Source organism: Triticum aestivum, chromosome 7A (genome assembly GCF_018294505.1).
Source record: "Triticum aestivum cultivar Chinese Spring chromosome 7A, IWGSC CS RefSeq v2.1, whole genome shotgun sequence".
Lineage (NCBI taxonomy): Eukaryota > Viridiplantae > Streptophyta > Magnoliopsida > Poales > Poaceae > Triticum > Triticum aestivum.
The window spans coordinates 182,651,158-182,669,117 of NC_057812.1; positions in this window are offsets into that span (position 1 = coordinate 182,651,158).

Below are 17,960 nucleotides of genomic sequence, written 5' to 3' on the forward strand. Positions count from 1 at the left end.
TCCCTTCCTAGGCCTCGGCGTCGTCCACCGCCTTGGTGCTCTCGGCGCGGCCTGGTCAACATGGTCAACGACTGACATGCATCTGAAGTGGACTGTATGTGGAGAGGCCGACAGCTGGGTCCACGGCCGAACGCAAGGAAATGCCTCCTTATTACACGCAAAATAATGATTCCTCCACCTGACATCAGGGACCCACCGAAAGGGCCTCTGTATTTCATGAAAAAAATGTTACCGTCGCTGACAGCTCGGACCCACCAGCTATATCTTCGCACGCAAGGAAGTGCCTCCTTATTACGCACAAAAAATGAATACTCCCCCTGTTAGCTGGGACCCAGTATAGTTGCAGGCTGACTTGTGGGCCTACTAAGTTGACGGGGACGGAGGGCTTTGTCAACTTAGTCAATATGCACGATTCTAGCTCCAGTGACCATACGATGTCCATCCAACGGCCATAGTACTTCTTCAACCTCTGGTCTTCTTGCTCCAGCCGCCCAAACCAGCGCCAGTCGTGCCTCGTGCTCCTGCCTCCCGTGGCCGGCTGCGATGCGGCAGAGGCCTCACCGCCCCCTACTACTCCCACCGCTGGTCAGACCATCCCTCAACTCACCCACACCCCCTATTATTCTGCGGCGACGGCAGCCTCACACCACAGCAAACCAGTGAACCCTCGTACTCCTCTACGCATGGGCATCCACTGTCGCGTCTTCCCCGGCTCCGCGTCGTCCCCTTCCTAGGCCTCGTCATCGTCCACCGCTGTCGGGTTTCGGGTTCCGGCAGACCCTTGAGGTTCGAACACTGGGGTGCGCATGGAGATCTCCCCCCTACCGATCTACGTCCGATCCTCTCGTGCGAACTAAGATGAAAATGATGAACAACACAAGAGACACGATGTTTATACTGGTTCAGGTCACCGTTGTGGTGTAATACCCTACTCCAGTGTGTGGTGTGGTGGATTGCCTCTGGGGCGGATGATGGACAGTACAAGGGAAGAACAGCCTCGCGAAAGGTGTTCTTGAGCTGGTGCGATGAACTTCTAGGGTGAGTTCGTTCGCCTCTTCCTCTCTCTCTGCTATGGTTGTACCAGATTTCCAGCCGTCCCCTCCTTCTGTGGTGGCTAGCTCTATTTATAGAGGCCCTAGGCCTCTCCCCAAATAATGAGCGGGAAGGGCGCCAACAATTGGCCATTTCGAAGGGTAACATCTAGTACAAGTTATCCTGACCAAAGGTGGTCTTCGGCTGCCAAAAGCACTGGCAATGACGCCGTCTTGGGCTCCACGGTGACCTCCGTCCTGCCGTCCGGCTGATCTTGGTCTCGTTGCACCGGAATGGTAACCTTTGCCTGATGCCTTGGCCTGTGCTTGCCCCCTTTAAACCAAAGGGGAAACAGGGACACTGCGCAGGCCGGCGCCCGCCTGGTCTTGTTCGTCATGGCTTGCGTCACGGGTTCCTCGCGAGGTACCCTTGCATTGATCTCTCCGCCTCCTCGCGAGCCCGCGTGATGAGGCCGACTCTGAGGAAGCTTCCTGTCATCCGCCCCGCAAGGCTTGGCCCCTCGCGATGGTCTTGAGCTTGAGCTGTTGAAGATGGGCCATGCTGGGCCCCCGCTTTAGCCACGCTGCAGGCCGCAGGCAGGCAAGTCTGGGGACCCTTGTTCCCAGAACGCCAACAGTAGCCCCCGGGCCTAAGGCGCGCCCGGGCTTGGCCTAGTAGGAAAACGAAAGGGCAAGCACGAAGCGCCGTGGGCCCTATCAGCCTGCGGCCTTGGGCGCCAAGTGGCGATTGATTGGACGTGGGTGACTGTGCTTCCCCACGATGCCTCGGCAACTGCACGACTTGACAAGTCCCTGTATGCAGAGAAATCGGTCATGATTACCTGCGATCGTGGTGCACGGCGGTTGGCCTCCTCCGGCTATAAGTACGGGGCTGGGTGACCCCCTTCGGCCCGTCCCTCCTTGCTGCTCCTTTCCTTCTTCTCGATTACTCATTGCTCCCATGGCCCCAAAGAGATTCTCGGCCGCGGAGAAAGGAAAGGCCCCCCAGGCCGGGCCTGGCTCCCCCCTGGCCAAGCGCGACCGAGGTTGCCCTCGCAAGTATACCACGGTCCCCATGGTGGCCTCCCGCGGCCATGGAGGCGGTTCCCGGCACGGTGGTGAGCGCTAGGTTGCCAACGGGGGGCACGCCGTGGGTGTGCGCCCCCCTAGGCCACGCTTTCGCTCTGCGAAGGTGCTGCCGGACTTCGTCGTGTGGTCGGCAGACCCATCCAGCACCAGGCTCCAGCTCCCCCGTTTCTTCGTAGATGAACTGCCGGCCAGCGCCCGGTGCAGCTTCTGGCTCCAGGCAGACGGATGCTGCAGCAGGGCCTCCTGGGCGTTGCTGGAGGTCTCCTTTTCTGGGAACGGGGCTCTGACACACGGCTGGCAAACGTTTTCCCGCGCGCGTGGCCTGAGCCGGTGGTGCACCCTATACTTCAAGTTTGATGGCGACGCCACCCTCTACGTGAGGGTGTTCGGGGAAGACGGTCGCCGTGCCGGGTGTTGCCCTGAAGACGACGACCGCGGCCTCCTGCCCAGCCCTGGCTCTGACCAGGATGAAGATGGCGACTGGCGTACAGGCGGCGGTGCTCGGGGTTCGTCGAGCTTTGGTAACCCCCTCTTAGGCAGCAGCTCCTCCAGCGGTGGCCGTGACCAGCTTCCTCGCCATCGCGCCCGCTTGGGTGAAGGTAGCGGGTCATCCCGCCGTCGCGCCCCGGTGAAGTGAGAGGAGGGATCCGCCTGAGCCCCAGGAGCAGCTCGAGCCTTTGCTGTGGGTTGGCGCAGGACGAATCACGCCCGTTTTGTTTTCTTTCTTATCCTGCGCAAAAATAGTAAGTAATGTAGGGCCCCGCGGGGGCGTACTAGAACTGTTGCTGTTTAACCATTGTGCTATTTCCGCTATTTCTGCGCCGTGTTTTCGCGCCGCGCTTCCATGTGCGGGAACTATTTTAGCTCAGTGGGGCTTGGCGCGGTCCTCGCCTCCCGAGGTCGTGGCCTCCTCGTGCGCTTCGTGCCCTGCAAGGATCAATAGGAGGGATAACTTATGGTCTTAGCTGTGGGGGTGATCGGCCCAGGTCCTACGCTCATGTCCCGATGCCCATGGGGCACGGACTGGGAGGGGTGCTCCTGCAGAGGACTCGGATAGGAAAGCTCCAAACGATCGGGGCAGAAAACACTCGCGAGGGCGCCCACGATCCTCCCTCGCGAGACTTCGCAAGAGAAAACAAGGTGAGCGAGCGAGAAAGACAAAGAGCCACAAGCCAGGAACGTCAGCAACTCCAATAAAAACTTCAAACGGGAATAAACAAGCCAACTGCAGAAAGCAAATGGGAAAGCCGCGTCCGGTGCCTATTCTAGTCTTCGACGTCTTCTCACCAGCACGAAGCTAAGTGCTGCCACTGGGCGTGGGCGGGAGCCCCCGAGGCCCGAGGGCGGTACTCCGGAGACTCCGGGGCGTGTACAGCCCCACTCATTATTACGTGAGAGTGTCACGGGCGGCGAGCTTCACAGGCATTGGCCTTCTTCATAGGCACCAGGCCTTTTCCAAAACGCATCGGCTTCACAGGCATTCGCCTTCTTCACAGGCACCGGGCCTTTTCCAAAATGCAGTGGCTTCACACGCATTCGCCTTCTTCACAAGCACCGGGCCTTTTCCAAAACGCAGCGGCTTCACTCAGGGGTAGAACCTCCGGAGATGTTGAATGTTCCATCGGTTCTGGATGGGTACTCCCTCCGGAGTCTCCAAGCGCGCGGAGCCAGGCCTGGAAACATGAACAACCTTGAATGGGCCCTCCCACATGGGAGAGAGATTGTGCAGCCCCTCCCTGGAGAGAACCCTTCTGAGCACGAGATCCCCTACCTCAAGGGTCCTGGGGCGGATGTTGCGGCTGTGGTCTCATCGTAGCGCCTGTTGATACCTTGCCGCTCGCAGTGCGGCTTCCTGACAGCGTTCCTCCGCCAGCACGAGATCCGTCCCCCGCATGGCGTCCTGCTAAGCCTCGTCGAATGCCAGGACCTGTGCGGAGTGATGTCTGACCTCGTGAGGGAGAACAGCCTCCGCTCCGTAGACGAGGAAGAACGGGGTCTCGCCAGTCGGCTTGGTCACTGTCGTGCAGATTGACCATAGCATGGACTGGAGCTCGTCGTGCCAGCCCCTGCCACAGGCCTCCAGCTTCTTCTTGAAGGTCCTGGCCTTGAGGCCCCTCAGGACCTCCGCGTTGGCTCGTTCAGCCTGGCCATTGCTCCGGGGGTGTGGTACCGAAGCGTAGCATATTTGCGTTCCAAGGTTAGCATAGTACATTTTGAAGATATTACTGGTGAATTGCGAACCGTTGTCAGTGATGATGCGGTTAGGCACCCCAAACCGGCTCACGAGGCCCTTGATGAACTTGACTGCCGAGCCTGCCGGGATTGTGCGGACAGCTTCCACCTCGGCCCACTTGGTGAACTTGTCCATAGCGATGTAGAGGTAGCGATAGCACCCTAGCGCCCAAGGGAACGGGCCCAGAATGTCCAACCCCCAAACTGTGAACGGCCAGGAGAGGGGTATGGTCTGCAGACCCCTCGCAGGCTGATGGATCTGTTTAGCGTGAAACTAGAAAGCCTCGCAAGCCTTCACGAGCTCAACGGCGTCACTGAGTGTTGTGGGCCAGTAGAACCCACTGCGGAACGCCTTGCCGACGAGGGTTCTTGACGACGTGTGGTGCCCGCAGTCTCCGCTGTGTATGTCCACCAGTAGTTCCTTTCCTTGCTCCCTGGAAATGCAACGTAGGGACACGTCATTTGGCCGCTTCCTGTAGAGCTCGCCATCCTGGATGCAATAAGCCATGGCCTGTCGTGCCACACGCTTCGCCTCCTCCTCGTTCTCCAGCAGAATCCCTTGCATCAGGTAGTCCTTGAGCTCTGGGATCCAACATCCCTCCTAAGGCTCCAACGCCAGGAGCAGGCGTGCCCCTGATGTCGGGCCGCAAACCGGAGCTCCCAAGGCAGGCGGCTGAGGAGGCTCCTCCCTTGGTTGCGCCGCGCCTGATAGCGACGGTGCCGCCAAGGGCTTGAAGAGCCGCTCCTCAAAGACGCTAGGTTCTTGCGGCAGCCGCCTAGACGCCCTCTTGGCAATGTCGTCAGCCTCCTGATTGGTGCCGCAAGGCACATGCTGCAGCTCCAGCCCCCAGAATTGTTTCTCCATCCTGCGGACTTCAGCGAGGTAAGCTTCCATGTGCTCGTCCTTCGGCTCGTATATCTTGTTGGAGAAGTTGACGAGGAGCTGTGAATCGCCCTTGATGGTGAGGCGCTTTACCCCTAAGGCGATCGCGGCTTTCAAGCCTGCTATCAGGCCTTCATATTCTGCTATGTTGTTGGAGACCTTCTCTCAGTGCTGGAAGTAGAGTTGCATGGCGTAATAGAGCTTGTCCTGGGTAGGGGACACAAGCACTGCGCCAGCTCCTGCACCGTGTCGGGAGAATGCCCCATCGAAGTACATGACCCAGCTGTCCGGTGCTTCACTTCCCGGGGAAAGTGATCGGTCTTCGCCTGCCTCGAGACTCGATGCTTCTGCCCATTCTGCCACGAAATCTGCAAGTGCGACTCCCTTGATAACTCTGGTCATGCTGAATTCTAGCTGAAATGCCTGTAGCTCAATGTTCCATTCGGTGACCCTTCCATCTGAGTTGGGGCTCCTGAGCACTCTTTCCAAGGGGTATGCTGAGACGACCTTGATGGGATGTCCTTGGAAGTAGTGGCACAGCTTGCGCGAGGCCACTAGTAGCGCAAGGAGGAGTTTTTGAGGCATGGGATACCGTGCCCTTGCGTCCCGTAGCACCATGCTGACGAAGTACACGGGATGCTCGACGAGGTTGAGGGTGTTGGCGCTGCTTGCGTTCTCCAGAGGTCGAGGCGTCTCTGGAGACGACAGAGCCCCCGGGGCTTGGTCACCTGAAGAGGCCTCTCCTGCTCCGGGTGCGTTCTCCTATTGCGGCTGTCCCTTTCCGGTTGTGGTTGCGGCCTTCGCGAGGCCCTCCTGGCTCTGCTTTGCTTCAGTTCGGACGGTCGATGCGGGCTTGGCATAGCGCTCCTCCCAGACCGCCACCAGGGCTGCGCTGGCGGAGTAGGGCGTGGCCGCAAGTAGAGCACCAGGGGCTCCCGAGGACGCGGAGCTACCATCACTGGTGGACTGGTAAGGTACCTCTTGAGGTCTTGGAATGCCTTGTCGGCCTCTTCAGTCCATTCGAAGGGGCCCTTTTTCTTCATCAGCTTGAAGAAGGGCAGGGCTTGTTCCCCCAGCTTGGAGATGAAGCGCCCCAACGCAGTCACATGCCCGGTGAGCTTCTGCATTTCTCTGAGGGTCCTCGGCGGGCTCATATCTTCGACTGCCTTGACCTTCTCCGGGTTGGCCTCGATGCCCCTGTGGGATACGAGGAAACCCAGGAGCTTGCCCGAGGGGACTCCAAATACGCACTTCTCCGGGTTGAGCCGTAGGTCCACTTCGTTGAGGCTGGCAAAGGTTTCTTCCAGGTCCTGTATCAGGGTTCTTGCCTCACGAGACTTCACCACAATGTCATCAATGTAAGCTTCAGCGTTCCTCCCGAGCTACCGGCCTAAGGCGATGTGCATCAGCCGCTGAAAGGTCGCGCCTGGATTGCGCAGCCCAAACGGCATGCACGTATAGCAGTACACTCCACACGGGGTCAGGAAAGCCGTCTTCTCCACGTCTTCTACCACCATCTTGATCTGGTGATAGCCCGAGAAGGCATCCAGGAAGCACAATAGGTCACACTCTGCGGTGGAGTCGACTATCTGGTCGATGCGGGGGAGCGGAAATGGATCCTGCGGGCAGGCCTTGTTGAGGTTGGTGAAGTCGACGCACATGCGCTCTTTCCCCCCCTTCTTTGGCACGACAACAGGATTAGCTAGCCAATTGGGGTAGCGGACCTCACGGATAACCCCTACCACCTCTAGCTTCCGGGTCTCTTGAATGATGAAAGCCTGTTTCTCAGTAGACTGCCGCCTTGCCTTCTGCTTCATGGGGCGTACATTGGGGCACACGTTGAGGTGATGCTCAATCACTTCCCTTGGGACCCCCGCTAACTAATCTGGTTCCCACATGAACACCTTCTTGTTCGCACGCAGGAACCTGATTAGGGCCTTCTCCTGCTCGGGCTCGAGGTTGGCCCCTATGGTGAAGGTGGCGCCAGTGGACGCGTCCTCATCGACTGGTACCTGCTTGGTTTCCGCCTTGTCTTGGGTGAACAGCTGCTTCTTTTTAGCCGACGCAGCCCCCTTGGGCTCAAGGGCGTCGGTGCTAGTGGGTTGTGCCACCGCGGCCGCCCAGAAAACAAGCCGGAGCACCTGCAGCGCATCCCTTGTGTCTCCTGACACGGTGAGGGCGCCGCTGCTCCCGGGCATCTTCATGAGGTTGTACGCCAGGTGAGTTGCTGCCATGAACCGAGCCAAGGCCGGATAGCCCAGGATGGCGTTGTAGGGGAGGCCGATAGGGGCGATGTCGAAGTCGATCAGCTACGTGCGGAAGTTGTCGCAGGTGCCGAAGGTCACTGGGAGGCGGATCTGTCCCAAGGAGGTGGTGGAACCGGCTCTGACGCCCGAGAAAGGCCTGCTGGGTTGGAGCCGCTCCGGCGGCACGTGGAGTAGGCTGAAGGCCTCTACCGATAGCATGTTGAGGCCGGCACCACCGTCGATGAGGGTCCTGGTGACGGCTACCTGGCAGATGGTGGGGGTGCACAGCATCGGGAGCGCGCCCGAACCAATGGGGTTGAAGGGGTGGTCCTCCGAGTCGAAGGTTAGATCGGCCTCGGGCGCCACCCAGCCCGGGGTGGGCTTCTTGGCGCCTGGAGGCGGTGCTGATCCGGCGGGCGAACGGCTTGACGTGATGACTCGAGGGTGGTGCCTGGGAGCCACCCAGGAGAGCTGCAACGACAGGCGGCGCTGGTGCGGCGAAACGGGCGAGGAAGAGGTCGCGCAGCTCCTCCCAGGAGGTGACAGAGGCCGTCGGTAGGTGGAGGCACCACGCGCGCGGGATGCCGGTGCGGGCCATTGGTAACCAGTTGGCCATCACCCGGTCGTCGCCCCCAGCTCCGAGGACGGCCTCCTCGTACGCCAGCAGGAAAATCATCGGGTCCGCCGCGCCGTCGTAGCGCGGCGGCATCTCAGGCCTGAACTTGCACAGCCACCGCACTTGCCACAAGGCGGGGGCCAGGGCCCGGAGCCCCCTGGCCCCAGTGTCAGCATCCATTGTTGGAGCGGGCGGCGCGTTGTCCGTCATGAGGGCGGGATGCGATGTCGGGGGAGAGCGGGTCGTCAGGAGGGAGGACTCCGGCGCACCCCTACCTGGCGCGCCAAATGTCGGGTTTCGGGTTCCGTCAGACCCTTGAGGTTCGAAAACTGGGGTGCACATGGAGATCTCCCCCCTACCGATCTACGTCCGATCCACTCATGCGAACTAAGATGAAAATGATGAACAACACAAGAGACACGATGTTTATACTGGTTCGGGCCACCGTTGTGGTGTAATACCCTACTCCAGTGTGTGGTGTGGTGGATTGCCTCTGGGGCTGATGATGGATAGTACAAGGGAAGAACAGCCTCGCGAGAGGTGTTCTTGAGCTGGTGCGATGAACTGCTAGGGTGAGTTCATTCGCCTTTTCCTCTCTCTCTCTCTCTGCTATGGTTCTACCAGATTTCCAGCCGTCCCCTCCTTTTGTGGTGGCTAGCTCTATTTATAGAGGCCCTGGGCCTCCCCCCAAATAATGAGCGGGAAGGGCGCCAACAATTGGCCATTTCAAAGGGGAACATCTAGTACAAGTTATCCTGACCAAAGGTGGTCTTCGGCTGCCAAAAGCACTGGCGATGACGCCGTCTTGGGCTCCACGGTGACCTCTGTCCTGCCGTCTGGCTGGTCTTGGTCTCGTTGCACCAGAATGGTAACCTTTGCCTGATGCCTTGGCCTGTGCTTGCCCCCTTTGCACCAAAGGGGAAACAAGGACACTTCGCAGGCCCGCGCCCGCCTGGCGCCCGCCTGGTCTCGATCGTCATGGCTTGCGTCACGGATTCCTCCCGAGGTACCCTTGCATTGATCTCTCCGCCTCCTCGCGAGCCTGCCTGATGAGGCCACCTCTGAGGAAGCTTCCTGTCATCCGCCCCGCGAGGCTTGGCCCCTCGCGAGGGTCTTGAGCTTGAGCTGATGAAGATGGGTTGCGCTGGGCCCCCGCCTGAGCCACACTGCAGGCCGCAGGCAGGCAAGTCTGGGGACCCCCGTTCCCAAAACGCCGACAACCGCCCTGGTGCTATCGGCGCGGCGTGGTCAATGTGGTCAAGGAACGGCTTCCATCGGACTTGGACTGTACGTGGAGATGCTGACAGATGGGTCCATGGACGCAGCAAGGAAGTGCCTCCTTATTATGTGCAAAATAATTATTCCTCCACCTGACAGCGGGGACCCACCGGACGGGCCACCGTATTTCGCAAAAAAACGTTTGCCCCTGACTGCTGGGACCCACAAGCTACATCTTCGCACGCAAGGAAGTGCGCCCGGGCAAAAAAAAAAGATTCGCCCCCCTGACTGCTGGGACCCACCAGCTAAATCTTCGCCGGCAAGGAAGTGCCTAACAGTCAGGACCCACCTGGTCGAAGCGTACGTAGCGTTGTCATTCTGGTCGCGAACGTGTACGTACATATATACTGGTGGATGTAGAGGAGCGCACGTGTCGTAGTAGAGGCGCGTACGTGTCGTAGTAGAGGCACGCACGTAGCATGTACACGTACATACAGCGGCTAGGGTGCAAGAAAGAAAATATGGCCACGTATGTGTACATACGGGCGGGGTCTCGAATGCCTACTCGCACATACATATGGCCAGGGCTCGTGTACATGGCTGGGTCAGAACAGAGAAACAGCGTCGTCGTCGTGTTCATGGGGAGGCAACGGAATGCGTCGTGTTCATGGGGAGGCAACGGAATGCGTCGTGTTCATCGGGAGGCAAAGGAACGCGTGGGAGCCAACCGACTGGGTCGGAACGGAATGCGTGGTCGTGTTCATCGGGAGGGCTTGGACGGAATAGGCGATGGAAACGAGGCCTGGCGTACCGCACAATGGAGGAAACAGACCTCCTACATTCGGAACGGGGTCCTGTTGATCAGGAGGGGTCTGGCGTACCGCAAAACGGAGGAAACGGACCTCCTACGGTCGAAACGGGGGTCCTGTTGATCGGGAGGGGTGTGGCGTACCGCAAAACGGAGGAAACAGACCTCCTACGGTCGAAACGGGGTCATGTTGATCGGGAGGGGTGTGGCGTACCACAAAACGGACGAAACGGACTTGTGTTGGAGCGCTACGATCGAAACGGGGGTCCTGTTCATCGGGAGGGGTGTGGCGTACCACAAAACGAGACTCCACGGGATACTGTTCATCTCCACCGTCGTCCTCTTCTAGCCTCCACGGGATACCGTCGACCTCCAGCCTCCATGGGCTCCTGTTCATCCAGCCTCCACCGCGCGCTACTCCATCGGCTACAGTTCAACCACCCCTCCACCCTCTACTGTTCATCCAGCCCTCCACACCACGGGGTCCTATTCAACCACCCCTCCACGGGCACCCCTCCACTGTCTACTGTTCATCCAGCCCTCCACCACACCACGGGGTCATGTTCATCCAGAGGCAACGCCACTGCTCACTGTCCATCCAACCCCCCCCCTCCCGCAACACTCACTGTTCATCCCAGAGGCAGCATCGATCGGCTTCAGTTAGCAGCAGTAGCGAAGGAATCGCTCGATCGGGTTCAGTTAAGAGCTATCGATCGATCGCTCGGGTTTAGTAACGCATAGCCTGCAGTGCAAGCGCTCGGGTTCAGTTAGAGCCCAACGCCTCGCACACATGCACGTACGTGTACGAGAGAAACGCGCATCGCTCGGCGCCCAACCTCCCACTGTAACCGGGAACTCCCTGAAATTTTCCTCCCCCTCGCTTCTACCACGGTTTTTTCCGTCTTGGATGGCCCAAAGAATGTCATGCAGCTGCATCTCCGGCCCGCACAGGACGAAAAGCCCATTTTCTATCATGATTTTTTGTCACAGAAGTATGAGCCCACCACATCTATGATGATGCCGGGTTTTGTCACAATTATCGTCATAGAAGTGTCATATGTATGACAGGAAAAAATTCGTTCAGCCCAAAATGTCACGGATGTGTCCTTTTTTGTAGTGCAATGAAAAATTCTACATTGTTTCTGTGAGCATGAACACGAGTGCTCAAGGTCGACCCTCACTTCTTCAATGCATAACTTTCCAATCACTTCTCTTTTTGAAAAACTTTTTAGGCATAAGAGGCAAGTAACTTTTTTGGTATTTTCATTCTTTTAATTTTTCTTTGTATGTTTCACCCACAACTAAACAGAAACAAAAAGGAAAAACAAAATCTACTTAGTGAAGAAAGCAAACAAGCACACACGAGAATACCAACCCCACGCTATTGCTCCCCGGCAACGGCGCCAGAAAAGAGCTTGATAATCCCCAAGTGCGGGGAATCATCGTAGAAATTTCCAAAGGTGGAAGTGATAAGTATGGAGTGTCGAACCCACAAGGAGCTAAAGGTAAGATCAATATTCTCTCAAGCCCTATCTGCCACTGATACGACTCTACGTACACCGAACGTTTGCTTCCAACTAGCAACGAGAAATAAAACTATGTTGTGGGTATGAAGAGGATAACTTTGTATGATATCGGAGAGCTAAAATATAAAAGTAGGTGTTGTTATCATAAAGTTAGAATATATTACTAAATATTATAAATAGCGAGTGTGGAATAATGGTGGATCGGTGTGCGGAATTATCCTAGGCAATCGTTAACAAGACCGGTAATCACTATTGCAGTTTCATATGAGGGAGAGGCATAAGCTAACATACTTTCTCTACTTGGAACATATGCACTTATGATTGGAACTCTAGCAAGCATCCACAACTACTAAAGATCATTAAGGTAAAACCCAACCATAGCATTAAAGCATCAAGTCCTCTTTATTCCCATAAGCAACAACCCCCTTACTCGGGTTTGTATTTCATTCACTCACCAACCCCCTATAAGCGAATCATGAACGTATTGCAACACCCTACAGCGGGAACCCCTCACACTTGCGCAACATGGAGGGAACCATAGGACAACATCAACGTAAAACATACAACTCATACCAATCTAGATCATCAATCAACCCAAAGATAAAAGATATCTACTCAAAACATCATAGGATGGCAACACATCATTGGATCATAATATGTGGCATAAAGCACCATGTTCAAGTAGGGATTATAGCGGGGTGCGGGAGAGTGGAACGCGTAAAAGAGATGAGGGTGATGATGATGATGGTGATGTTGATGAAGACGATCACGAAGGCGATGATTCCCCTCCCGATGGCACTCTGGTGCCACCGAGAGAGAGGAGGAGAGGTTCTCCCCTTGTGCTTCCTCCTCCATGGCCTCCCCCTAGATGGGGAGAGGTTCTCCCTCTGGTCCTTGGACTTCATGGTGATGATGGCCCCTCTGGGATCCTCCTCCATGACCTCCGGTGATGATGGCCCCCTCCGGCAGGGTGCCAGAGAGGGCCTAGATTGGTTTTCGGTGGCTACGGAGGCTTCTGGCGGCTGAACTCCCGATCTAGGTTAATTTTCCGAGGTTTCTGTATTGATAGGAATTTTTGGTGTCGGTCTCATGTCAAGGAGGTGCCCGAGGCGTCCACGAGGCATGGGCCCACGCCTAGGGGGGTGGGCGCGCCCCCCACCTTCGTGGACAGCCCGGGACTCTTCTAGCCCAACTCTTTTACTTCGGGGTCTTCTTTTGGTCCATAAAAAATCGTCAAAAATTGGCACGTCAATTGGACTCCATTTGATATTCCTTTTCTGTAGAACTCAAAAACAAGGAAAAAACGGAAACTGGCACTGGGTTCTAGGTTAATAGGTTAGTCCCAAAAATCATATAAAATAGCATATAAATGCATATAAAACATCCAAGGTTGATAATATAATAGCATGAATACTTCATAAATTATAGATATGTTGGAGACGTATCAGGGCCCGAGTGCCATGATTTCAGATCTGAACCTATTATGTTTTCATCAATATATGAGAGTTCTTGATCCTATCTTGCAAGTCTATAGTCACCTATTATGCGTTATGATCCGTTAACCCCGAAGTGACAATAATTGGGATACTTACCGGTGATGACCGTAGTTTGAGGAGTTCATGTATTCGCTATCTGCTAATGCTTTGTTCCGGTACTCTATTAAAAGGAGGCCTTAATATCCCTTAGTTTCCATTAGGACCCCGCTGCCATGGGAGGGTAGGACAAAAGATGTCATGCAAGTTCTTTTCCATAAGCACGTATGACTATATTCGGAATACATGCCTACATTACATTGATGAATTGGAGATAGTTCTGTGTCACCCTAGGTTATGACTGTTGCATGATGAACCGCATCTGGCATAATTCTCCATCACTGATCCATTGCCAAAGAGCTTTCCATATATTGTTCTTCGCTTATTTACTTTTCCATTGCTATTGCTATCATCACTACAAAATACCAAAAACATTACTTTTGCTATCATTACCTTTTGCTATCGTTACCACTACTATCATATTACTTTGCTGCAGATATTAAGTTTCCAGGTGTGGTTGAATTGACAACTCGGCTGCTAATACTTGAGAATATTCTTTGTCTCCCCTTGTGTCGAATCAATAAATTTGGGTTGAATACTCTACCCTCAAAAACTGTTGCAATCCCCTATACTTGTGGGTTATCAAGACTATTTTCTGGCACTATTGCCGGGGAGCATAGCTCTATTCTTTGAGTCACTTGGGATTTATATCTTCTTATCATTATGAAGACTTGAGGGATCCAAAAACCAAGATTTATCCCTCAACTACGAGCGGAGGTAAGGAACTGCCATCTAGCTCTACACTTGATTCACCTTTTGTTTTTAGTAAGCTTGCGACACCTAAACTTGCTTCTTCTATTCATTCTGATATGTCGCATGTTATTGATGATGCCACTTCTGCTATGCATGATACTTATGATGAAACTACTTCTATGCTTGATACTACTGTGCCACTTGGTGAATTTCTTGATGAACAACTTGCTAGGGTTAGAGAGAATGAAAATATTGAATCTGAAAATATTGATGAAAGTAATGATGAAGACTCTCCCCCTAATAAATATGAATCACCTGTTATTCCTGAGGGTTATGTTTTTGAAAAGGAAGCTGGTTTAGCTATTTTAGCTTGCAAAGATAGATACGAGCTCAAGAGGTTATTAGCTAAATGGAAGCAGCAATCCCTTAATGCTAGAATGAAACCTGACCCTGCTTTTGCTACTTCCCCTATCTGTGTTACTGATAAGGATTATGAATTCTCTATTGATCCGGATATAATTACTTTGGCTGAATCTAATCCTTTTCATGGCTATGAATCTGAAACTGTTGTGGCACATCTTACTAAATTAAATGATATAGCCACCCTGTTCACTAATGATGAGAGAAATCGCTACTTTTATATCCTTAGAATATTTCCGTTCTCATTAAAGGGTTATGCTAAGATATGGTTTAATTCTCTTGATCCTGGTTGTGTGCGTAGTCCCCAGGATATGATTTATTACTTATCTGCTAAATATTTCCCTGCTCATAAGAAACAAGCTGCTTTGAGGGATATATATAATTTTGTGCCAATTGAAGAAGAGAGTCTCCCACAAGCTTGGGGGAGGCTTCTCAAGTTACTTAATGCTTTGCCTGATCATCCTCTTAGGAAAAATGAAATACTTGATATCTTTTATAATGGACTAACAGATGCTTCCAGAGATTACCTGGATAGTTGTACTGGTTCTGTTTTTAGGGAAAGAACACCGGATGAAGCTGAAATTCTATTGAATAATATGTTGACAAATGAAAATAATTGGACACTTCCTGAGCCTATTCCTAAACCAACTCCAAAGAAGAGGGGTATTCTATTTCTCAGTCCTGAAGATATGCAAGAGGCAAAGAAATCTATGAAAGAAAAAGGGTATTAAAGCTGAAGATGTTAAGAATTTACCTCCTATTGAAGAAATACATGGTCTTAATTTACCGCCTGTTGACGAAACATATAATCTTAATCCTTTACCTATTGAAGGAACTCATGGTATTGATAACCCGACACAGGTAGTAAAGGTAAATTCTCTCTATAGATATGATATATAAAGTTGTAATCCCATTTACTAAATTTGCTTGCCCATGCTTAGATGAGTTTGATAAATCTATGGCTAAGCAAGAAGACTTTAATGCTTATTTTGGTAGACAATTGAAATACAATTCAAATATGCTTGGACACTTGGGTGATTATATGCCTAATGTTAAAAGTGAACTTAAACTTATTAGTAAACATGCTTCTATGGTTACCACTCAGGTAGAACAAGTACTTAAAGCTCAAAATGATTTGCTCAATGAATTGAATAGTAAAATAATGATTATGTTGTTAGAGTGGCTACTAGAACTGGTAGAATGACTCAGGAACCTTTGTATCCTAAAGGCCACCCTAAGAGAATTGAGCAAGATTCTCAGAGAAATAATATAGATGCACCTAGTCCTTCTAAAAGGAAGAAAAAGAAAAATGATAGGACTTTGCATGCTTTTAGTGAACCTATTGCTGAAACAGCTGAGAATCCAAATGATATTTCTATTCCTGATGCTAAAACATAATCTGGTAATGAACCTGAAACTAGTGATAATGTTAATGATAATGTTCATGATGATGCTCAACCTAGTAATGATAATGATATAGAAATTGAACCTGATGTTGATCTTGATAACCCACAATCAAAGAATCAACGTTATGATAAGAAAGACTTTGTTGCTAGGAAACATGGTAAAGAAAGAGAACCATGGGTTCAGAAACCCATGCCTTTTCCTCCCAAACCATCCAAGAAAAAGGATGATGAGGATTTTGAGCGCTTTGCTGAAATGATTAGACCTATCTTTTTGCGTATGCGATTAACTGATATGCTTAAAATGAATCCTTATGCTAAGTATATGAAAGATATTGTTACTAATAAAAGAAAGATACCGGAAGCTGAAATTTCCACCATGCTTGCTAATTATACTTTTAAGGGTGGGATACCAAAGAAACTTGGAGATCCAGGAGTACCCACTATACCATGCTCCATTAAAAGAAACTATGTTAAAACTGCTTTATGTGATCTTGGAGCCGGTGTTAGTGTTATGCCTCTCTCTTTATATCGTAGACTTGAATTGAATAAGTTGACACCTACTGAAATATCTTTGCAAATGGCTGATAAATCAACTGCTATACATGTCGATATTTGTGAGGATGTGCCTGTTGTAGTTGCAAATGTTACTGTTTTAACGGACTTTGTTATTCTTGATATTCCCGAGGATGATAGTATGTCTATTATTCTTGGAAGACCCTTTTTGAATACTGCAGGGGCTGTTATTGATTGCACTAAAGGCAATGTCACTTTTCATGTTAATGGCAATGAGCATACGGTACACTTTCCGAGGAAACAATCTCAAGTTCATAGTATCAATTCTATTGGAAAGATTCCATCGATTATATTTGGAGGTTTTGAATTTCCTCTTCCTACTATCAAGAAGAAATATGATATTCTTATTATTGGGGATGTGCATATCCCCGTTGATGTAACATAATGTTATTAGAAATTTCTCCGGTTCCATGTTATTTGGAATGAGTTCGTTAACAAGACTTGATCAACCTTGTTAGTGGATTCCTTTTGATGATCATGAGATGGATGAAACTAGAAGGCACAACCTTCTGTACCCCACAACAAGACAGCCGCACTGGCCCTCAAGGCACTATCCGAAGCCGTAGCGGCTGAGGAGCTGACTGCGCTGCGCTCTACGGTGAATAGGGACGATGTGGTACTCGACAAAAGATCCAAGTCCACCTCCTTTAAACCGGCGGACGAAATAGTCAAATTCCAAGTCCATCCAACGGACCCCAATAAAACAGCCTCCATCGGAGCACAGTTAAACCCTAATGTCGATGCCGCATTGCGAGAGTTCCTACGAGAGAATTGGGACATTTTTGCCTGGCACCCTTCAGACATGCCAGGAATCCGACGCAGGCTGGCCGAGCACATCTTAAATATCCAAACAGGATTCAAACCTGTCAAATAGGCTCTTCGGCGTTTTTTCGAACCTAAGAGACAGGCCATGGGAGAGGAGCTAGCAAAGCTATTGGAGGCCGGATTCATCAGAGATATAAAACATCCGGACTGGCTAGCAAACCTGGTGATGGTACCAAAGAAGGACAAATCATGGCGCCTGTGTGTTGATTTCAAAGACCTTCACAAGGCTTGCCCAAAGGATCCCTTCCCCCTCCCCCGCATCGACCAAATTATCGACGCTACCCCAGGACACGATTCGTTGTGTTTCCTCGACGCATATTCTGGCTACCATCAAATCAACATGGCAGAACGAGACCAAGCCGCAACGGCATTCATCACACCATACGGGCTATTCTGCTTCAACACGATGCCCTTCGGGCTCAAAAACGCCAGTGCAACATATCAGCGCATGATTCAGGCATGTCTGGCAAGCCAGATCGGCAAAATAGTGGAGGCATATGTAGATGATGTGGTCGTCAAAACAAGACATGTTGAATCTCTAGTAGACGACTTGAGGCTCACATTTGATAACCTCCGAACATACGACATCAAGCTCAACCTGGAAAAATGCGTTTTTGGCGTTCCAGCCGGAAAGCTCTTGGGCTTCATTGTATCCGGTAGAGGAATTGAAGCAAATCCAGCCAAGATCCGAGCCCTGTCGCAACTGGATATCCCAAAGGACCTCAAACAAATACAAAAGTTAACCGGATGCGTGGCAGCTCTAAGCCGCTTTATCTCTCGCTTGGGAGAAAAGGCCCTACCG